Genomic DNA, 24,273 nt, shown 5'->3' with positions numbered 1-24,273 from the left:
TCTCATACTAAATTTATCTGTGCTGTATACCTCTCTCCTAACTCCTCTGACTATAAAAAATTCTTTGACTACTTAACTTCCAAAGTGGAGCACATTCTGACCCTCTTCCCTTTTGCAGAGATCTCCATTCTTGGAGACTTCAATGTTCACCACCAGCTTTGGCTTTCCTCTCCCTTCACTGACCATCCTGGTGAACTAGCCTACAACTTTGCTATCCTCCATGACCTAGAGCAATTGGTGCAACACCCTACTCGTATTCCTGACCGTCTTGGAGATACGCCCAACATTCTTGACCTTTTCCTGACCTCTAATCCTTCTGCTTATGCTGTCACTCTTTCTTCTCTGTTGGGCTCCTCTGATCACAATCTCATATCTTTATCTTGTCCTATCACTCCAATCCCTCCTCAGGATCCCCCTAAAGGAAGGTGCCTCTGGCGTTTTGCCTCTGCTAGTTGGGGGGACCTGAGGAGGTATTTTGCTGATTTTCCTTGGAATGGCTACTGCTTCCGTGTCAGAGACCCGTCTTTGTGTGCTGAGCGCATAACAGAGGTGATAGTGTCTGGCATGGAGGCGTACATTCCTCACTCTTTTTCTCGTCCTAAACCTTCTAAACCTTGGTTTAACACAGCTTGTTCTCGTGCTATACATGAGAGAGAGGTGGCCCACAAAAGGTACTTAAGCCTTCCATCACCAGAATCTCATGCACTTTATATTTCTGCCCGCAACCAAGTCTGTTCTCCAACTAGCCAAAAACTCCTTCATTAACAGAAAATGTCAAAACCTTTCAAGATCTAACTCCCCTCGTGATTTCTGGCATCTAGCCAAAAATATCTCTAATAACTTTGCTTCTTCTTCTTTCCCTCCTCTACTTCAACCAGATGGCACCACTGCTATCACATCTATTTCTACAGCTGAACTCTTTGCTCAAACCTTTGCTAAAAACTCTACCTTGGACGACTCTGGGCTTGTTCCTCCCTCTCCTCAACCCTCTGACTACTTCATGCCACGTATTAAAATTCTTCGTAATGATGTTTTCCATGCCCTCGCTGGCCTAAACCCTCGGAAGGCTTATGGACCTGATGGGGTCCCTCCTATTGTTCTCCGAAACTGTGCCTCCGTGCTTGCACCTTGCCTAGTCAAACTCTTTCAGCTCTGTCTGTCAACATCTACCTTTCCTTCTTGCTGGAAGTTTGCCTACATTCAACCTGTTCCTAAAAAGGGTGACCGCTCTAATCCCTCAAACTACCGTCCTATTGCTTTAATTTCCTGCTTATCTAAAGTTTTTGAATCTATCCTCAACAGGAAGATTATTAAACATCTATCACTTCACAACCTTCTATCTGATCGCCAGTATGGGTTCCGTCAATCTTCTGGCTTTCCTTACTGAGTCTTGGTCATCCTCTTTTAGAGACTTTGGTGAAACTTTTGCTGTTGCCTTGGACATATCAAAAGCCTTTAATAGAGTCTGGCACAAAGCTTTGATTTCCAAACTAGCCTCCTACGGTTTCTATCCTTCTCTCTGTAACTTCATCTCAAGTTTCCTTTCTGACCGTTCTATTGCTGCTGTGGTAGACGGTCACTGTTCTTCTCCTAAATCTATTAACAGTGGTGTTCCTCAGGGTTCTGTCCTGTCACCCACTCTTTTTTTATTATTCATTAATGATCTTCTAAACCAAACTTCTTGTCCTATCCACTCCTATGCTGATGATACCACCCTGCACTTTTCCACATCTTTTCATAGACGTCCAACCCTTCAGGAGGTAAACATATCACGCAGGGAAGCCACAGAACGCCTGACTTCTGATCTTTCTAAAATTTCTGATTGGGGCAGAGCAAACTTGGTATTGTTCAATGCCTCAAAAACTCAATTTCTCCATCTATCAACTCGACACAATCTTCCAGACAACTATCCCCTCTTCTTCAATGACACTCAACTGTCCCCCTCTTCTACACTGAACATCCTCGGTCTGTCCTTTACTTATAATCTGAACTGGAAACTTCACATCTCATCTCTAGCTAAAACAGCTTCTATGAAGTTAGGTGTTCTGAGACGTCTCCGCCTGTTTTTCTCACCCCCCCAGCTGCTAACTCTGTACAAGGGTCTTATCCGTCCATGTATGGAGTTTGCTTCACATGTCTGGGGGGGTTCCACTCATACTGCTCTTCTAGACAGGGTGGAATCAAAAGCTTTTCGTCTCATCAACTCTTCTCCTCTAACTGACTGTCTTCAGCCTCTCTCTCACCGCCGCAATGTTGCACATCTAGCTGTCTTCTACCGCTATTTTCATGCCAAATGCTCTTCTGATCTTGCTAACTGCATGCCTCCCCTCCTCCCACGGCCTCGCTGCACAAGACTTTCTTCTTTCTCTCACCCCTATTCTGTCCAGCTCTCTAACGCAAGAGTTAACCAGTATTCTCAATCATTCATCCCTTTCTCTGGTAAACTCTGGAACTCCCTGCCTGCTTCTGTATTTCCACCTTCCTATGACTTGAATTCCTTCAAGAGGGAGGTTTCAAGACACTTATCCACCAATTTTTGACCACTGCTTTGACCCTTTTATGGGACTGGCATTTCAGTTGGCATTTTTTTTTTATTAGATTTTTGTTGCCCTTGGCCAGTACCCTTCCTACATAAAAAAAAAAAAAAATACAAACACTGTACTCCTCTGGTGGTGGCCGTGCCTTATAGCAGTCGACCCCAGGAGTCACAGAAGCCGCGAACACCCGTCGCCGGGGCGCTCGCCTCACCTTAGGGCGAATGATAACAGAAATAGTCAAGAATCTCAGCAGTCCCCACATCTGGATCGGGGTCCGTGAATGGGGACTGTACTCAAACTCTACCGTCTGCCAGGTCATTCCCTAGAAGGAAATCAACACTCGACACTGGCAGGTCACTAGCTGGCATACAAACCTCATCTCTACCGTAACGAAGCTCTCCACGGCGCCAATTTCCCGGCACCACACACGCTTGTCAGAAGCAACTTGCCTCCCAGTAACATTACGGTACAGTGCCTGCTGTGCTGGTGTGTCTTTCAAAACGGCAATTGGGTACTCAATCCCAGCAATTTCAACAGTGCCCTTACACAAAAATGAACGGCACTAGTCCAAACCAGACCTCACCGGGGATGGTGAGGTACCAACAGATGAGGGGTGAAAGAAGACGGTAAAGAGTAGAAGATGATAGGTTGGGTGAAGATATGAAGGAAAGTCGTAGAGTGAAAAATTACGGAATAACCGTCAATGTTGAATGATAATATATATTTTGATATTAGTTTTGAGATTTAACATGAATTAATTGAGTGGCGTTTGTGTCTTTAACTGAGTTAATTCATAAATAAATAAAATGTATGAGCAATGTCTGATACTCATGTGAGTGTATGAATAGTATTGATTTTGAGAGGTTTATGTATATAATGGTCTCGATGATGCCTTTGTTATACTGTTGATTGGTTTCATGACTCAGGCGTGTTGTGTTCCCTTCCCTGTTCGTGCTCGTGTATCGTGTTTGTGTACGTGAAGTCCTTGAGTATGTGTATTAGTTTGTGTTTGATTTGGTTTCCTCTTGCGTATAGTGTTTTATTGATCGGGTCTAGTTTTGCGAGTGCATGTAGTTCTTTGGAATTTTTAGTATATGGGTATTTTTCATTATAAACGAAGTGTAGTGCTTCGTTTTGTTGTGTTTGTAACGATAGTAAATATGATGAGATTGCGTTTAGAGCATATGGTGGGTAAGTAAGTATTGGTAGTACGCAGGCTTTTACAAGGTGAAGTTTGATGTTAGTGTTTAGTGCATAGAATCTTCTGATGGTGCTTTGTTTGTGATGTCTTTTATGTGTTTGTGCCCAGTTTAAGCCCCAATATTGTAGCGTCTATTGCGTATGGTATATTGTTCCCGTCTATGATGACTGGTTTCATCTTTTTCATTGTTATAGGAAGTAATGTGAATTTTTGTGTTTGTTTTGATTTTCTATTTGTTTTCGTATTATTGATGTTTTTTTAAATTTCCTTCTATTCTCTTTGCGAACATGTTTATTTATTTATTTTTATTTACCCGCATATGTGATGATTTGTGTGACGTCTGCGTATTGGATATTTGTGCTGTCTGTGAGTAGTGTTGGAATGTCGTGTGTGTATATAGTGTAGAGTGTGGGTGAGATACTACTGTGGTACTTCACTGTGAAGTTGAAATGATGGGCCAATGTAGTTATTTTAGTTATATGGATGCTGACCTGTTGTCTAAGAAGCTATATGATATCTTAAGCATGCTGGCTAATTTTATTTGATTAAGCTTATACTTTTTAGTCCACTTAGCCACAATTTGCCAAACGTCTTTGAGACGTTTTATTTTATTTATTTATATATTTATTTATTTTTTTATCAGATAAAGCTTTTGAGATTGTTTCTACTGTTGCTATTTCCGTGTCTATGGATCTTGCTGTTCTAAATCCATGCTGGGAGTCTGGTAGGATTTTATTAGATTGAAGGAACGTTCGTGTATTTTTTCAAAAAAATTTCCAGGTACTTCTAGCAGTGAAACTGATCGGTAGTTAATTGCGTCAGTGGTTGGTTTGTTCGGTTTGGGGATGAGTATGATTTTAGCGTGCTTGAATGGTTGTGGAAATGAGCCCATGGAGAGAGCGATGTTTAGTAGTTTGGTGAAGACTTCGAGTATGTTGTCTAGTAGGTTTAGTGATATGGTTTTATTTATTTTTGTTTCACCAGGTGTTTTTTTGTTGTTTTATTGTTTGCTTTATTTCTTGTGAGGTGTTGTGTGCTGTGAAAAGGGTATTGTTACTTATATTATCAGGGTTGCCTTGCTGACTGGGTAGCATTTGAGTTTTATTGGTTATGTAATTAACTAGCAGTTCTATATCTATCATATAGCAGATCTTCTGCGGAGCTTATTCTAAAAACATTGCTCCACAGCTCTAAATATTTGATATTTTCTTCTACTCTCCACACCTCTAAATATTTTTCTTCTGCTCTGTATATTTATGTTATTGTCTTGTATTAGATTTGGCTTTGTGTATTAGTTTGGCTGCCTTTTAAAGTCTTTATATTTTGTCAAAATTTTTGTAAATTGTAAAAGTATGTTAAGTCCCTTAACCTTGCTTTCCCAGTTCTTTTTATTTTGTTCCTTACATTCCCTTATATTTTGTGTTGTAAGCTATGAATGCTGTGTATGTCCAGCCATGTTAGGGCCGGGATGGTTACTCTTCCTAAGATTGGGACGGAAAGAAAACGAGGTAGAACAGAACTCCACAATTATAATTAACAAAAAACGAAAACCCACAACCCAACAATAAGAGTTTCCCGGCAATATCATCAAGAGTCCTGCGGGAGTCCTAGGAGGCCAGCGTCCTGACAGCCGTAGGAATCTCGTCAGGGCCGCCAGGGGTTGAACCAGGAACGAGTTGGGGCCGACGGCAAATGAATGCCAGGTACTGAAGTTAGATGATATCAGCCCGCAATCTTCACCGAAGCCTTCCAGAGTGGTAGAAGAGAACAGCTGAACAGAGGTACAGTGGTGGCAGGTGAGGTACAGTGGTGAGAGCTGTCTGCTGCCTGGTGTCTGCTGGCCTCACGATGTCAGCTCATGCAGAGATCCCCTACCAAGGAGGGAGGGGGTGGTGACAAGGGCACTCGAGGCGTTGCTCCGAAGCGGTGACGCTGTATCATGAGGAGTCAGCAGCCCGAGTCCCTTGTGCTCGAGGATTCGGGAGGAGGAAGAGAAACCTTGGGCGAGACACTCCGCCCTTAACGTGGAGGAAGTTCATGCCTTCCTTTACCACAGTAGTTAAAGGGGTGCTTAGATATGTTGGCGATTCCCTCACAAGTCATGTTTTAAACTGTTGTCTAGTAGCTTTTTTGCCCACCATTGCAGTTCTGTAACTTTTTGATTGTAAATGGGTTTGAGTATTGTTTTGTGTTTTTAAACTGGTACATGGTATTTCATAGATGTTATTGCATCTATCCAGTGTTGTACTGATGTCTAGTGTGTGATGTGTCATGTGTGGATCGGTGTTGATATTACTTGTTCTGTGTATTTTGTATTCGTGAAATTCCTCCCAGTTTGCTTTCTTAATTAAGTATTTAGGTGGTGTTGGTGCTCGTATAGGGTGTGATGTGATGTTTATGAGTATTGGTATGTGGTCAGATGGTGTTGTGGGTCCCTGCGTTATTTTAATGTTGTGGTATGTTTTGTTGTTTGAGAGTATAATATCTGGTGTTGATGTGTTGTGTGATATGAATACTGGAAAGTCTGGGCCTAAGTGTATTAGTTTATGATCGATGAGCATTTCCACTTCTTTACCAACATTATTGCTACTTCATTTGTCTATTGTTGGTTGGTGGGCATTTAGGTCCCCTGTTATATATGTTGTATATGTTTCTGAAGTTATGCTGTGGAAGTCTGTGGTTGGGAAGAATGATTATAGCCGCACCGGCTGGGCATCAATTGGCTCTCAGGTGATCTGTTTTACTGATCACACCCATCATCGTAGGGTCGAGGAAAGGCAGTTCTCCCTGACACGTTTATTGATGAGGTAGGCATGACCGTAAGAACTGCGAACAAGTTCTCGGTCTCAATTTCTTACAAAATAACATTATACACGGATATTAAACACTTTCAACATATTACAATATTCATTAACAATACATGCAATTAACTTGGCACTATGACAATCAGTTTTAACTACAAAATTAAAGTATTTACCTCGGTCACCATCCTGCCCGTCTTTGTCTGAGCGCGACTTGGCCGTGAGTGATGCCCGCAGGCGACTAGCAGGTTAACCCCACACTACTAACAAGTGAGCATCGGCTTCGGTGCTTAATATAGCATTAAATACTGATAGTTACACATATTACACGTTTTCATGTAAATAGAAAACTATTGAATATTTCACTTATAAATGCCGAGGAATAATGACGTGAGGTACATACGCTTTACATACAGTAACATGGCTCCCCTAAATTGTGTAACAATTTACCTTAAATTAACATTAGTATGTACCTTAAGACTAGGATTAGCACATAATATGTTTTGTTACACTGGCTCCTTGGCGGGGATGCTCCGGTCTATTATTATGCATTACCTGCTAACAGCAATACTAGACTATGTATTGGCCCCTCTATGATGGTCCTGTTTGCCCTTATGTGTCTTCCCTGGTTGTCGAGATTACAGTCTGACACCAGGACGTTAACCTTTCTTACTAGGCCATCATGATCAGGAGATACTTTATCCATTTAGGTTTGACATAATCTGGCACCTCATTATCCCTTTCAACTGCATTCTTACATAATTCTTGTAAAATTTGCTTTCCAGTCAATATGAGAGGTGACACTAGACCTAATGGATCATATATAGAGGTCACTGTTGACAGAATGCCTCTCCTGGTGAGTGGCTTGTCTTTCAGCTTTATTCTAAATTGAAATGTGTCAGATTCTATGCACCACTCAACTCCCAAAGTTCTTTCTATAGGCAGTATGTCTTCATTCTTACTAAAATCCAAACTTTTAATTCCATCTGCTCTCTCATGAGGAGAAATTGCAGCTAATACAGCTTTGTTGTTTGACAAGAACTTATGAAGGTTAAAACCTCCCTTGTAACATAATTCTTTGCTCTGCTGAATAAGAGTGACAGCTTCATGCATTGTAGCTACTGACTTCAAACCATCATCAACATAAAAGTTGTTTCTTACAAACTTGGCTGCATCAGATCCACACCCATAGTCATCTGCAGCTTTCTTAAGTGCAAAGTTGGCTACACTTAGAGATGAAGTAGGTCCAAACAGGTGAGCTGTCATCCTGTATTCAGCTATCTCATTATTAAGGTCACCATTTTCCCACCAAAGGAATCTTAACATGTCTCTGTGTTCTGGGTTGACCTTCACTTGATGGTACATTGCTTCTATATCACATACAAGTGCAATGCTTTCTTGCCTAAACCTACACAACACTCCAATAAGTTTGTTGGTAAGGTCTGGGCCTTGTAACAGGTGACTGTTTAATGACTGGTTCCTGTAGTTTGCACTACAGTCAAATACAACTCTTAACTTCTTTGGCTTTCTCGGATGATAGACTCCATGATGTGGAATGTACCAGACCTTACCATCATTCCTAACTAAATCCTTTGTCGGTACAACCTCTGCATAACCTTTTGTAATCATATCATCCATGAACACTTTGTAATCACCTTTGTGTTGATTATCCTTCTCAAGTTTAGCTCTTAACTTCTTGAGTCTCTGCTCTGCTAATAGTTTGTTGACGTTATCATCTTTAAGAGGAAGGGGCAACTCATAATGGCCATCCTTCAGCTGATGTACTTCTTTCATCTTACTCATAAACCTTTTATCTTCATATGATAATGGAGTGTCAGCTGACTTTCTATCACTTAAGTCAAGTTCAAACATATCTCTCACTTGAGAAGGATTAATCATCTCTTTGGTTTTAGTAGGAACCATTAAGAAATTAACCCTCTTTTCTTCATTGATTTCTACTTCTTGTGTCACTGTTCTGTAGACTACCACTGTATCCTCCAATGGACTTGAATGGGGTGAGATTCTACCAATGATCCCCCAACCTAGCTCTGTCCTACGAGCATAGGGATGCTTCTTGCTATCACCTGCTATTTGCTCTTCTGCCATAATGGCTTCTGCACAATCAAGACCAATGAGGAGTCCTATGTCAACGTTTGGGTCATATTTCATTAGTTTGTCAGAGATTGCCTTTAAGTGGGGCCAGTTGCAAGCAGTCTCGGGCCTTGGTATCTGACTCCGTCCAGCTGAAATGTTTTCTGTTGAATATGCTGAAGGGATTGATATTTCCACTTCTTCATTATAACCTCTTACTTTAAGTCCATGAATTTTGATAGAATCAGTGATTTGTTTTCCACTTATTGTGTGGATATTGAGTGACACTGATGGTCCACTAACTCCCAATTTATTCAGAGTGCTTTCCTTGATGAATGAAGCATCAGACTGCTCATCCAGCAGGGCATACACTAAAACTTTATTCTCTTCATTACTAACATGATGTAACCATACAGGAACTATCATGGTGTGCATGTCATGTGTCACTGATTCTGTAACTTTGACCTTATTTGCTACTACTGTGGATTTATCATCTTTAGGCTGAGTTGCTTGTGCTGGCACCTTTTGGCTCTCAGTTCTTGTCATATCATCATTGAGAAGAGCTGTGGGATGGTATCTCTGACATACTTTACAAACTTTCCTTCTTCTACAATCCTTTCCTTTGTGACCCATTTTAAGACACCCTGTACATAACCATTTTTCTTTAGCAAATTTGTACCTAGTATTACCATCAAGTTTGGCAAATTCCTTGCAATCATCTAAATCATGATCCTTTGTACAGTAGTGACAGAATCGTCCTTTCCTTTCCTGGTCCTTGGGATACTGTTTGTTGGCTTGTACATTTACTTTACTTTGGAATGACCACATTGGTTTTTCCTCAATTGCTTTAGCCATGAAAGTTCTACTCCCTCTATTCTTTGTCATGATGTTTGATTCCCTTGGTTTCCAATTGGTTGCCCTTGTGTGAGTTTTGATCCAGTCATTTACTTCCCTACTTACTGAATTCCAGGAAAAAAATGGATTGCTTGCTCCTTTTGCTTCTTTCTGGACAAATTCACATAACATTTCAAAGGGTGGGTGGTGCTCTTCATTGCTACTAGAAGTGTTGTTATTACTGTTAGTATCAAGATATATCATCGCTTGCTTTCTCCAGTCATGAACAATATGTTCAGGGAGTTTTGCTAGCACCTTTCTCTGCTCTCTAGGGTCATTCAGAAATGACAAATAAGAAGTGTGTTTCATTGCAGCTAAACAGCACTTCAAAAAATCTGAGAATGCTGTTAATGCTGGACCATTATGCGGAGAGATTGGTAGCCAATTCATTAACTTTTTTGTGTAAGCATCAGCTATGATGCTTTTGTTTCCAAATCTATCACTAAGAATTTTCTTTGCTTGCACATAGTCAGCATCAGAGTTAAAGTGCATTAACATTTTAATGGCATCCTTTGCCTCACCAGTTGTATACCTGTCTAAGTAGGCAAGTCTCTCTTTACCAATAGAAGTTTTAGACTCTACATAAGTTTCAAAGTTTTTCAACCAACTTGGAAATTCCATGGGTTCTCCATCAAAAGTGTTAGGCTCTATTGGAGGGAGGCTCCACTTGGGATCAGGTATGTTGATTGCAAAGGTTCCCCCAGGATGGGAAAAGGATTGATGATTCTGTCTCACATTATTCACATTATTAGGCATGTTGACATTATGAGTGTGTCTACGAGAGCTTGGTACAAGACTTTGAGCTGTAGGGTTGAGATTTATTACCTGAGGTTCACTAAATATTTGTTCATGTACTTCATTTGTCATCAATTCATTATCTCTATTGCAAGAAGAAGGATCCTGTGGGTCATGGAATGTAACATATTTGTGAGGCATGGCATTGTCACTTTGTTGATTTGCAATTGCTTGTGCTTTCATTTCATTTTGTGACTCTATGTATTGTTGAAGATAACTTTGCTTCTCTACACTTTCATCATTACCTGGAAGCATTTTTACTTCTTCTTCAACTAAGCTAAGAGCATTAAGTTCTGCACTAGCAACTGCTAAATCTCTCTCTTTCTTTTTCTTTGAGAACATTGCTTCTGCCTCTGCTAAACTATCATGATATTCCATTTCCTTTTTAAGTCTGGCTACCTTTGCTGCTGCTTCTTGCTTTCTTTGTGCTGCTGATGAACGTGATGAAGTAGATGAGACTCTAGAATGCCTAGACCGTTTGCTAGAACAAATTGATCCTTTGTCATTCTTTAACTCTTTTCTTTTACATTTTATACTTTCTAATATTTCATGGTGAACTTGTTGATTGTGTTCCAGCTCTTCATTTAGCTCCTCTGACTTTTCTGGCTCTAGTTCCACCAGTTTTGTGTATTCCACATAATACTGATGAAATGCCTCTATTACTTCACTTGACATAGGGTCTAATTCAAAGGGGCTAATTACAATTTTTAATCCTTTCTTAATTTTGCTGGTAACACTGCTCCATTTACGCTTACAGGACTCTGCTCTTCCTTTGGTTACACTGACTTGATATTCTCTTCCTTTGTCGGTTGGCACTCGCTGCCTGACACTAACTTCTTCAATACAAGTTTGATCCCTGTCCACTTGCTCACCCTCACCATCCCTAAGGCCATCTACGGCATTAATTTCCTCAGTATCAGACATATCTAACAACTTAATTGTGTCAATACTGAGACACTGAAAGAGCAATTAAAATTACCACTCTTAATACTAGCTAATTGTGGGTAATTTTCACTTAGGCTACTCAATTCAGTGCACATACATAATATTATACTTTCTTGCCTGTGACCATGGGTTCTACAAAATGGTGGCGAGGCACAGTGGGTAGAAGGGAGTGGTTGTTGTCAAGGGTAGAGCTGACCCCGGGGCCTCAGAGGTCAACCTATAGGCTTACGTCAGCGTCCCCTCGTCCTGTGACTCACTCTTGCTACGGTTTCACATGGAGCCAATTTCTTGCTTGTAGGTCGAGTTCTTACTGTAGCCGCACCGGCTGGGCATCAATTGGCTCTCAGGTGATCTGTTTTACTGATCACACCCATCATCGTAGGGTCGAGGAAAGGCAGTTCTCCCTGACACGTTTATTGATGAGGTAGGCATGACCGTAAGAACTGCGAACAAGTTCTCGGTCTCAATTTCTTACAAAATAACATTATACACGGATATTAAACACTTTCAACATATTACAATATTCATTAACAATACATGCAATTAACTTGGCACTATGACAATCAGTTTTAACTACAAAATTAAAGTATTTACCTCGGTCACCATCCTGCCCGTCTTTGAGCGCGACTTGGCCGTGAGTGATGCCCGCAGGCGACTAGCAGGTTAACCCCACACTACTAACAAGTGAGCATCGGCTTCGGTGCTTAATATAGCATTAAATACTGATACTTACACATATTACACGTTTTCATGCAAATAGAAAACAATTGAACATTTCACTTATAAATGCCGAGGAATAATGACGTGAGGTACATACGCTTTACATACAGTAACAATGATCTCGGGGGTAAGTAGGTGGTGGCTATGTTTATAGGTACTGTAGTAGTTTTTAACGGTTATAAGTATTATATCTGTGTCGTATTTATCTTTTACTTTATGTTTCAGATGCTGTTTAACTAGAATTGCTGAGCCGTCGTGTGGTTCGTCACTGGAATTTATAAGGTACGTTGTGTAAGTGTGTATTTTTATGTTTGCAGGCCATGTATTTTTCAGGTCATGACTATTTAACAGGATAATGTCTGGGTTTGTTTCTCTATATATGTTGGTGAGTGTTGTTTTGATTGTACTCCAGTGTCTGACGTTATGTTGTAGTATTAGAATGTTATCCGTGTTGTCCATGATGGATGTTTGTGTGTGTGTGTGTGTGTATAGTGTAATTGTGGGGGGGCGGTTAGTAGTGTAGAGTGTTGTTTTGTAGTTAAAGAAAGTTTTGTCTTTTTTGTTGTTTTCGCTCTTTGGTTGGTGGTGTTCTTTCTTGGTACAACCCGTTCCGTATTTTACTGAATCTGGAGTCATCTTCAATTACCTAAAATTCGTTCAGGTCTAGATCATTGTTTTTTAGTAATTTGTAGATTTCTTCTTTATAGGCTGATGATGTGAATATATATTTGTATTTTTCTTTCTCTATCCCTTCTAGAATTTGTGTGTGGTACAACGTTCCTTTAGGCCACCCTATGCTCTTTTTTGTTATTATTTGTAGACTTGTTGCTTTCCCACTTGTTTTTACTGGTGGAGTTACTTCCTGTTCATTCTCCTCTTCGATATCTACTTCTTCCATCTCTTCTTTCATGTCACTATCCTCAGTTTCTTGTTGTTTGTCTAGATTGGCAGTTGCTGGTGCTGAGGCTGCCAAGTTTAGGATTTCCTTTGAGGGGTGGGTTGTCATGCATGATTATTGGTGGAATACTGTTTAATTGGAATACTTTGCTTAGTTCAGTATTTAAGTCCTAGGATTGGCTAGGTTGTTGATGTGTGAATGGATAATACAGGTTATTATGGTCGTCGCTGTTTCTTTCTTGAACTGGTCAGAAACTTGGGTAAAGTATTATTGCTCTGGTTGGATTTCACTGCCTGACTGTAGTTTCCTGTATTTCTCTTCTCTTTCCATTTGTTGTCTTTGATGTCTTTTCTTTTGGGACATTTATTTGCCAGAGTTCTGTGTGGTCCTGAACAGTTAAGGCATTTTTTTTTTGTGTCTGAGGTATAATTTTTTCATGTGTACTCGGAGCTTTCACACTCGTAAAACACAATGTAATCTTCTGACATTGGGCAATTGTTGGTCGTGTGGTCCTCGAGTGCATAGCATCTCATGCATGTTAATATTGGTATAAATTCATCCAAGTTTATGTTGTATGATGGTATACTCATGTGGAAAGCAAGCATGCCCTTCTCAGTGGCAGTTTTTGCTGTGGCAGTTTCTTTTAGGCAGATTTTCATAATTTTTGCCCTTTGGATCTTGAAGATGCTTTCAATGCCTCCAGTTATCCGTACGTTTTCCTTTAGTAGTACTTTTTTTTATTTCAGGTTTAGTGTGTGAAAAAATGTAGTCATCTACATTGAAGAGGATGATGGTTCTCTTCGCTCGCAGTTCAGGTGGTAGTATAGGTTCGAAACCTTGATCTTTGAGAGCTGTAGAGCATTGAGGTTGGAAAATTTTATCAACCTCGTCATCCGAACGGGTAAGTACTTCGTATGAGTCCGGTGTTGGGATTATCTTTGTAGCGCATATGAGGTGCTCAGATAGGATTCTGAATAGTGTTAATTTTGTGTTATTGCTAAGGTTCGGATGCTTGATCCTTACCCTGGTCATGGTGGCATTTGTGTAGTGGGTGTAGGTTGGTAGTTCAGTAGGCTGGTAGATAGCTAGGTAAGTAGGTAGTTGTTGGGTGGGTAGTTATCTAGGGGTGGTGTGTGGTAAGAACACAGGTAACAAAACAAAATAAACCTTGCAAGCGAGACTGCACCAAGGCAAAGAACGCAACTAAGGGAAGAACCCTACCTACAGCTAACCCCGTAGCGCTCCCCCGGCTCCTAAAAGCCGTCAAAGGGTGCAGGGGTAGCTGCCTCCAAGGCAGCGTGCTCTTTTAGAGTTTGACCCACCCTTCGGCTTCCTATAACCACCCCTACTAAGGGGCCCCCTTGTGACTAGGCCTGTGCCTATGTCCGCGGGGTTCGGCTTCGTACCGCTCTAAACAGGGTACTCTTAAAGCCAGAAAGAAGTAGTAAAATGAGCCACACAAGGGAAGGTCCTCAACCAAGTAAGTGGGAGAACCCGGGTACACAGGTGTGGTAAATGCACTGGTACAATCGTTACCAGTTAGGAGCACAGCCACGAAGGTGCCAGTGTCTCCTGACGAAGCCGGAAGGTCCTCAGGAGTCGGCGGGTGCAAATCAGGCGGCCAGGCAGAGCAGCCTAGGCGGCGGTCTGTGTAAAGAGCGGGGAGGCGGTGTTTGTCACTGCGGCTGCCAGTCTCTGAGTCTGTCCGAGTCTGAACAGATGAGGGGGCACGACTTCCTGCCTTTATATCTTCACAACCAAACACAGACCGAATCTCCTCATTCTCAACACCTCGGTTGTCTGATACAATCAAAGCCACCGGCTCCTGAAGGGTCTTGGAAGCCGTGGCTGTCACTAACTTTGGGCAAATAAATTTAAAATGCCTAGCATTCTTGCAATAATGACACATGGGCTGCATGCTGTACCTGGGAATGCTATGTTGCACTCCCAGTAGGCTCTCAAAATGTCGGCCTTAAACTCCTCGTAATCCTCCAAATCCTCTGGTGACATCCTATCATAAACATATTCGCCACCAAGCCAGCAATGACAACAGTGACACTTGTCATGTTATTGGCCGAGTTTACCTTGAATGGGATCACGTTTTCTTAGTGTCCCCGTGTTCCGGTTACCTGCCATTCGGGCATTATCCTTATTATTGTTATAAGTAGTGTAAGGGTTATTTACCCATTTTATATCATGTAGTATTATTCTCTTCATAATTTAAGTTCTCTATATCTTTGTATGTATAAGGAAGGAAGTATAATTGAGGTGAAATACGTTGAAAACGAGGGGAGCTTGAGTGGGCAACAACACATTCCAAGGAGGGGAATAGGCAGAACGCCTTGGGTCGTGAAGTAGGGAGAAAGGTAGCGTTTCTCAGGGGAGGATTTTGGTGTGGATTGGTGATGGAGTGAGTTTGTGGAGGTATTAGTGGTGTAGCGGTATAACCTTGATATCCAGGATCAGGTTAGTGAGTCTTTTGTGGTACCAAGAGCTCTTGTCCGCTGAAATTCGGTTGTTGAGTTGTGCCGGTGACGCTGTTGGGAGGGGTCATAGGTCAAACTGGCAGCCATTTTGTGAGTGGAGGTTGTGGTGCTAACCTTGGAAGTTGGTGTTGTGGTGTATTAGTGATTTTGGGAACGATGTTATGGTGTTATGGGTAATCTTCGGTGATAATGGTAATCTCTTGTGAGGTTTGAGGAGGTGAAATACGGGAATTATTGTCTGGGGACGCGGAAATGGCGTCCGGGTAAATTCCTGCGGTTGAGGGGAAATATTTCTGTGACTGGTGGAGGTGTAAACGGGTTCTGGTGACGTGGGGAGTGACGAGAACGTCATGTAGTAGCGTGTACTACCTCATGTTGTTTGTGAATTATTATTAGTATTAATATATGTGCTTGTAACATAGAATAATCGTGTTTTCTACTCCCCCAACATCAATCTGGTATTAGAGGTAATTCCAGGTGTGCTGAGTCAAGGTAAAGGTGGAGTGAGAGATAATTCTGACGATTTCGGATAGGTCGGGTAGGCACTCGAAGCCTTTAAAAATCCAGACCTTTAAAACTTTCCGGGATCAGTGTAACGTCCACTTTCTTGGAGAGATAACCGGGATCGTACGATCGCAGGTAAGTAAGTAAGCGATCGTGACACACTTTAGTAAATTTGCTGGCTACACTTCCCTGAAGGGGCTAGTGGCAATTCAACTGTGGCAGGATGTTCACTAATTTCTAATCTTACAAACAATAGCACTCCCAACATGGTACTCTAAAGGGGAGGAGAAGGGGGAAATAAAAACAACTAGGGTTAAATTCAGCAGGCTTGGGCCATCCCCCCACCCCTCTCCACGTATCTTTTTGCCACCTCTTCTCATCTTGCTTCTCACTTCTTTCTAATAATTTACACAACACATAACACTATTTCAAAAGCCATTATATACAATAATTACACAAAGTATGAATTTAAAATTCACTTCACATATAATCTACTCAGGGAAAGCGCAAATATATATATATATATATATATATATATATATATATATATATATATATATATATATATATATATATATATATATATATATATATATATTCGCCGCCCTTATGGTGTTCACCCTGACCCAGATTGGTATCTATATGATCGAAGAATCTCTTGTGTGGAAGAAACTCGTTTATGTGACAGATGCCTGACTTGGATACCTCATCTTCGTAATATTAAGACAGCATGTGTGAAGGCGCTGTCACTCCTTAGAGTCTTAGTTCATATCTCCTATGGCGCTGATAGACAGATCCTCTCCCTCTCTCACCGAACTTATATTTTTTTTTAAGTTGGAGTATTTTTGTGAGGTTTATGCCTCTACTACTGAGGTTCAACTTCGTGTGTTTGACTCGGTGCATCATATCTGTGTTCGCATGGCAACAGGTGCGTTCCGCTCATCCCCAATCCCTAGCTTACTGGTGGATTCTAGTGTCCTTCCATTTGGCTTGCGTCGTCGGTCCTTATTGTTGAGGTGCTAGTATCGTATTTAACAGCTTCCTGACTCTGCTTTGTGTGTGGCCGTCTCCCGTAATTCAAGTTCCCGTTTATGTGTCTCATCCGAGTTTGCCTAAAGCTTTTGGTGTTAGGGTTCCATCTGCTATGATGGCATTAAATGTACCTTCCGTTTCTGTGTATCCCTACAGATATCGTAGAGTTAGTTATTGGCAATTCCCAGCCATTTCTGCCTGTGGCCCTAATATACTTGATAAGAACTTTTTGCCAGATTTTGAGTCCCGTGCATTATTCTTACAGCACTATTCCACACATTTCGACTTCATCCCTGTATTTACGGAAGGTTTAAAATCCACAGGTGGAGTCGGATTTGGTGTTATCTTTCCTTCCTTCTTTCGAGGTGGTAGTCTCCTCGGTGTTGTTTTTGTTTTTATGGCAGAGCTTTCTGTCATTATCCTAGCTTTAAGATTTAATTTTACTCTTCCCGTCTCATCTTTTATAATTAAGCGACTCTCGCAGTATTCTTTCCGCTGTTCAACATTTTAGCCTTATTCCTTTCATCCACTTGTTTTATTGATTTTTGAGTTGCCCTACCTTTTACATCGCAGAGGCTACCACGTCAGATTATGCTAGGTCCCTGCACATTTAGGAGTTCAGGGGAATGAGAAGGTCGATAGGCTGGCTAAAGAGGCGGCAACTCGAGTTGCTCCTTCCACTCCCATTCCCTTTCATGACTTATACTCAAGTATAAGGGTGGCAGTTCTTGCCATTTGGCAAGGCAGGTGGGAGGATTTGGTTGTCCCCAACTAAGATGGGTGAAATGACTTTTTTTAACTTTCCCTTCATGGACGTATATCCATGTGCAGGAGCGCCGCTCAGAGACTGCACTGGCCCGGGTCACACACGTATCACTCATGGTTACTTCATATCCCGGGAAACCCAGCCATTTTGTGACGACTACTTATTTCCCCTTACAGTGCAGCTCTTTCTAGTGGAGTGCCCCAGCCTAGTGGAGCTACGAGAACGATATCTTTTCCGTTGTTGCGATGAGGATGTTACTTTCCAGATGTCGTTGATACTTTGAAAGAGGGCTCTTTCCCCACGACATGAGATTCTTATGTTTGTCAAGAAGGCTTGTCTTTTGAATAAATTATGCTTTATCTTTTAACTGTTCTATTTATTTTATCAGTAATATAGTATTGGGCGGAACTTCATTTTTGCACAGGGATGGAAGCAAGTGAGGAAGACACATAACGAAGAACGCTGGGTCATAAGGTCTGGGTCAGTGGGGTCAGTGTCCTGGGCACGTAACGAACAACGCCAGATATCTGGTTCGGTGGGATCAGTGTCTTGGGCACGTAACGAATAACGCCATATATCTGAGTCAATGAGGTCAGCGTTTTGAGTACCGAACGAACAACGCCAAACACAGTGGTCTGGGTCAAATTAACTTACTATATGCACATACCAACCCTCTCATTTTTAGCACTTAAGGTTTTGATGGTTAATCCCATTTTCTTTTTCCATGTGAAAATTTTTTTTTTTTTTTAAATTTTAATATCTTAACGATTCCATAATATTGTTCTTTATATTCATATTTTAACCCGCTATCTTTGTTGTTTTTAAAGTTTTGTAGTGGCGCCACAATATGAATGAATCAATCAATCCTCTCACGATCATTAGGAAAGTGGAAAAAGGACAAACTTTTATTCCAGTTGTAATTATTTGAACAGTACATTGCTGAGCGTGATCAAATACCCATCTTGACAACGTATATGCGAATAAAAAGCTACGTAAGTGGACAAAGTCGCATCTCTCCTCTTTCTCCATTGCGGCAGCTGAGTGTTTTATTCCTCTGGCCGCTTGGCGGAGCTGCGTTCGCGCGGCGACCAGCTTGCCCATTGGAGTGGACCGTCTTTCTAGTATAGTCCTTGGATAAAATTAGTCCTGTCCGCTCTGCCTCGTGGGGTAGTCGTGCGGCTGGCGGCTCGGCTTATTTATTTATTTTTTTGTACAGTATTTTTGTAATAATATACCAATCTTCTATATTGCGTATATCCTTTTACCCTGGACAGCATAGACAAATACAACTAGTATAAGGGGGGTTTGAGCCACATTTCCTAAAACATGTATACTGCGCATTTCCTGTACATCACATCTACAAATTTAGCAGATTTTAGAACAGTGACATGCACAGTTTAGAAGATATGCTTGACACTTGCTTTTGTGTAGAACAAATATGCATAAGCTGTGACAGTATGGTGTATGACTGCCTGTGTGCAGGAACTGCGACAGTATTGTACATGATTGCCTGTGTGCAGGAGCTGTGACTGTGTAGTAGGTTTCAGTGGCCTAGTTTTAAGTGACCAAGTAGGTGTGCAGCCCTATTTTTACTGCCAGACGTACAGCGTATTTTCTCCAAACCACGGCAACGCACAGACTTCCCTGGACCTCCCCTTAAGAATACTAATCTAACCAATATATATATATATATATATATATATATATATATATATATATATATATATATATATATATATATATATATATATATATATATATATGATTTAATCTAACATTACCCAATCTAACCTAAATGACGTGTAGCATTACCTAACCTAATCTAACTGGGCAGCTTCGCCTCTGCTGTACACACCCGCCCTCCAGGACACTAATCTAACTTAGTATTGCCTAACCTATCCTAAATGACGTGTAACAACACCTAACCTAACATTACCTAACCTAATCTAGATGACATGCCTACTATTACTACTACTGATGTTGAAAGGTGTCGACTGAAGTTTGTGCGGTGATCAGGGCTGCCAGGTTTTCTATCAGGAAAAATGCCAACTTCTGACAAAATGCTGCCAAAAACTGCCAACTTCATTTTTTAATAAGCTAAAAAATATGCCACCATTTATATTTTGCATTTTGGCTTTACATGTGTTACATGATATGTAGCTAAAAATACTATGTGTATAACTCTTACACTATAAAACATATCTTTAACTGTTGCCTAATGACTATCAATGATTAACCAAAATGAAATAGCTAATCTCACATGATAAAACCAAGATAAAAATGCATATATATAATTCATATACATCATTATTGAATTCCACTGGTACTTTAATAAACCACCATCCTCTGAAATATATCTTCTTTGTAGACTGTGTGTGAAAAGAAAAGAAAGATACTAACTTCCAATATATATATATATATATATATATATATATATATATATATATATATATATATATATATATATATATATATATATATATACATATACACTACTCCACGTTATGCATTACAAATGCTAAAGTTCCAAAATAAACTCTTTGGTAAGTATCCTTTACAACAGAATTAATCTTTAAATTTCTGAAATATATCTACTTCGTAGACTGTGAAAGAAAAAGATAACATCTAAAATAAAATACATTACTCAATATTATGAATTACAAATGTTTAAGTTCCTGAGTAAACTCTTTGGTATCCTCTACAATGAAATTAAACAGGTTTATAAAATAAATTCCTAGACCCTGAAATACGTACATAAAAATATATAAATAAATAAATAAATTTGTGGCTATTCTACTACGAGTCTAAATATAATCAAAAGCATCATCAGATTCATAAATGTTTGATGCACCTCTCCCTTCATACATATTTTCACAGGAGAAGAGCTAAAACATCCTTTGGCTTGGTACAAAATCATTGCAACATTTCCCTCTAAAATGTAGATGAGTGCGGATGCGGATAACTACATCTAGCATTTTCACTCTCATCCTGTTTCTTAATTTGTTCTTCACATAACTCACATGTGAGAAGACCGTTTCAACCACAGCATTACTGATAGGAGTTACCAGGCATGAAAGTGCATATTCAGAGATTTCTCTGAAGGAGTGGGAGACTTTTTTGGAAACTACACCAACCGAAAAGGCTGTACTGTTTTCTGGTATTATGCCACTGAATACAGGTTCCTCACCCCAGTTTACATGTAAAATCTTCCTGTACTGTTTCTTAATTTTAATGAAGTTATTTTCAGTCAAGAGTGGGAAAGGGAGATCTTGAAACTTTGACCTCTCTGACTAAGAACCTTTACTGGGCTCAATGCTGACAACTTCTTTAATATATTTTGAGTGGGAGGAAGGTGTCTTTCTAATTGCAGTATGACCTTACTGATAAAAGAAAGACAATGTACTTTCACTTGCTGAATGTTTTCCTCAGATGGTTTATTTATTTTAATTTTTATTTATTTTTTTTATGTAGGAAGGACACTGGCCAAGGGCAACAAAAATCTAATAAAAAAAAAAAGCCCACTGAATTGCCAGTCCCATAAAAGGGTCAAAGCAGTGGTCAAAAATTGATGGATAAGTGTCTTGAAACCTCCCTCTTGAAGGAATTCAAGTCATAGGAAGGTGGAAATACAGAAGCAGGCAGGGAGTTCCAGAGTTTACCAGAGAAAGGGATGAATGATTGAGAATACTGGTTAACTCTTGCGTTAGAGAGCTGGACAGAATAGGGGTGAGAGAAAGAAGAAAGTCTTGTGCAGCGAGGCCGCGGAAGGAGGGGAGGCATGCAGTTAGCAAGATCAGAAGAGCAGTTAGCATGAAAATAGCGGTAGAAGACAGCTAGATATGCAACATTGTGGCAATGAGAGAGAGGCTGAAGACAGTCAGTTAGAGGAGAGCAGTTGATGAGACGAAAAGCTTTTGATTCCACCCTGTCTAGAAGAGCAGTATGAGTGGAACCCCCCCAGACATGTGAAACATACTCCATACATGGACGGATAAGGCCCTTGTACAGAGTTAGCAGCTGGGGGGATGAGAAAAACTGGCGGAGGCGTCTCAGAACAACTAACTTCATAGAAGCTGTTTTAGCTAGAGATGAGATGTGAAGTTTCCAGTTCAGATTATAAGTAAAGGACAGACCGAGGATGTTCAGTGTAGAAGAGTGTCATTGAAGAAGAGGGGATAGTTGCCTGGAAGGTTGTGTCAAGTTGATAGATGGAGGAATTGAGTTTTTGAGGCATTGAACAATACCAAGTTTGCTCTGCCCCAATCAGAAATTTTAGAAAGATCAGAAGACAGGCGTTCTGTGGCTTCCCTGCGTGATATGTTTACCTCCTGAAGGGTTGGACGTCTATGAAAAGACGTGGAAAAGTGCAGGGTGGTATCATCAGCGTAGGAGTGGATAGGACAAGAAGTTTGGTTTAGAAGCTCATTAATGAATAATAAGAAGAGAGTGGGTCACAGGACAGAACCCTGAGGAACACCACTGTTAATAGATTTAGGAGAAGAACAGTGACCGTCTACCACAGCAGCAATAGAACGGTCAGAAAGGAAACTTGAGATGAAGTTACAGAGAGAAGGATAGAAACCGTAGGAGGGTAGTTTGGAAATCAAAGCTTTGTGCCAGACTCTATCAAAAGCTTTTGATATGTCCAAGGCAACAGCAAAAATTTCACCAAAATCTCTAAAAGAGGATGACCAAGACTCCGTAAGGAAAGCCAGAAGATCACCAGTAGAGCGGCCTTGACGGAACCCATACTGGCGATCAGATAGAAGGTTGTGAAGTGATAGATGTTTAAGAATCTTCCTGTTGAGGATAGATTCAAAAACTTTAGATAGGCAGGAAATTAAAGCAATAGGACGGTAGTTTGAGGGATTAGAACGGTCACCCTTTTTAGGAACAGGTTGAATGTAGGCAAACTTCCAGCAAGAAGGAAAGGTAGATGTTGACAGACAGAGCTGAAAGAGTTTGACTAGGCAAGGTGCAAGCACGGAGGCACAGTTTCGGAGAACAATAGGAGGGACCCCATCAGGTCCATAAGCCTTCCGACGGTTTAGGCCAGCGAGGGCATGGAAAACATCATTGCGAAGAATTTCAATAGGTGGCATGAAGTAATCAGAGGGTGGAGGAGAGGGAGGAACAAGCCCAGAATCGTCCAAGGTAGAGTTTTTAGCAAAGGTTTTAACAAAAAGTTCAGCTTTAGAAATAGATGTGATAGCACTGTTGCCATCTGGTTGAAATAGAGGAGGGAAAGAAGAAGAAGCAAAGTTATTGGAGATATTTTTGGCTAGATGCCAGAAATCACGAGGGGAGTTAGATCTTGAAAGGTTTTGACATTTTCTGTTAATGAAGGAGTTTTTGGCTAGTTGGAGAACAGACTTGGCATGGTTCCGGGCAGAAATATAAAGTTCATGAGATTCTGGTGATGGAAAGCTTAAGTACCTTTTGTGGGCCACCTCTCTATCATGTATAGCACGACAACAAGCTGTGTTAGGTTAGGTTGAGAAGGTTTAGGACGAGAAAAAGAGTGAGGAATGTATGCCTCCATGCCAGACACTATCACCTCTGTTATGCGCTGAGCACGCAAAGACGGGTCTCTGACACGGAAGCAGTTGTCATTCCAAGGAAAATCAGCAAAATACCTCCTCAGGTCCCCCAAACTAGCAGAGGCAAAACGCCAGAGGCACCTTCCTTTAGGGGGATCCTGAGGAGGGATTGGAGTGATAGGACAAGATAAAGATATGAGATTGTGATCGGAGGAGCCCAACGGAGAAGAAAGGGTGACAGCATAAGCAGAAGGATTAGAGGTCAGGAAAAGGTTAAGAATGTTGGGCGTATATCCAAGACGGTCAGGAATACGAGTAGGGTGTTGCACCAATTGCTCTAGGTCATGGAGGATAGCAAAGTTGTAGGCTAGTTCACCAGGATGGTCAGTGAAGGGAGAGGAAAGCCAAAGCTGGTGGTGAATATTGAAGTCTCCAAGAATGGAGATCTCTGCAAAAGGGAAGAGGGTCAGAATGTGCTCCACTTTGGAAGTTAAGTAATCATAGAATTTCTTATAGTCAGAGGAGTTAGGTGAGAGGTATACAACACAGATAAATTTAGTATGAGAGTGCCTCTGTAGTCGTAGCCAGATGGTGGAAAACTCGGAAGATTCAAGAGCGTGGGCACGAGAGCAGGTTAAGTCATTGTGCACATAAACGCAGCATCCAGCTTTGGATCGAAAATGAGGATAGAGAAAGTAGGAGGGAACAGAAAAGGGGCTACTGTCAGTTGCCTCAGACACCTGAGTTTCAGTGAGGAAAAGAAGATGAGGTTTAGAAGAGGAGAGGTGGTGTTCTACAGATTGAAAATTAGATCTTAGACCACGAATGTTGCAGAAGTTAATGAAGAAAAAGTTGAGGGGGGTGTCAAGACACTTAGGGTCGTCGACAGAAAGGCAGTCCGACCTGGGGACATTTATGGTCCCCTCCCCAGATGGGGACTCCGAGGCTGGTGTAGGAGTCGCCATGATGATTTTAATATTTTTGAGTGAAAGGTGTGTGTGTTATTAGGTGCTTGTAGTTTTGTGTGGAGGAAGAGAGTTGTCTTTAGAGGGCAGGCTGTGAC

At 41.0% G+C, this 24,273-nt stretch overlaps 1 protein-coding gene across 3 annotated transcripts in view; it reads left to right on the top strand.

Moving 5' to 3' along the window:
* The window catches only part of LOC135110180 (lactosylceramide 4-alpha-galactosyltransferase-like), a 100,891-nt gene that overhangs the window by 18,271 nt on the left and 58,347 nt on the right, over nucleotides 1-24,273 (top strand). For 2 of the 3 annotated variants that reach the window (XM_064022198.1, XM_064022200.1), the window contains exon 2: nucleotides 12,210-12,266. The gene's annotated coding sequence lies outside the window, so the exon portion shown is untranslated. Of the gene's footprint in view, nucleotides 1-12,209; nucleotides 12,267-13,628; nucleotides 13,784-24,273 lie in introns of all 3 variants that reach the window. The other variant, XM_064022199.1, reaches the window with a different exon arrangement.

The sequence above is a fragment of the Scylla paramamosain genome, chromosome 20, assembly GCF_035594125.1.
Source record: "Scylla paramamosain isolate STU-SP2022 chromosome 20, ASM3559412v1, whole genome shotgun sequence".
Classification (NCBI taxonomy): domain Eukaryota; kingdom Metazoa; phylum Arthropoda; class Malacostraca; order Decapoda; family Portunidae; genus Scylla; species Scylla paramamosain.
This window is presented reverse-complemented; position numbering and strand designations above follow the sequence as displayed.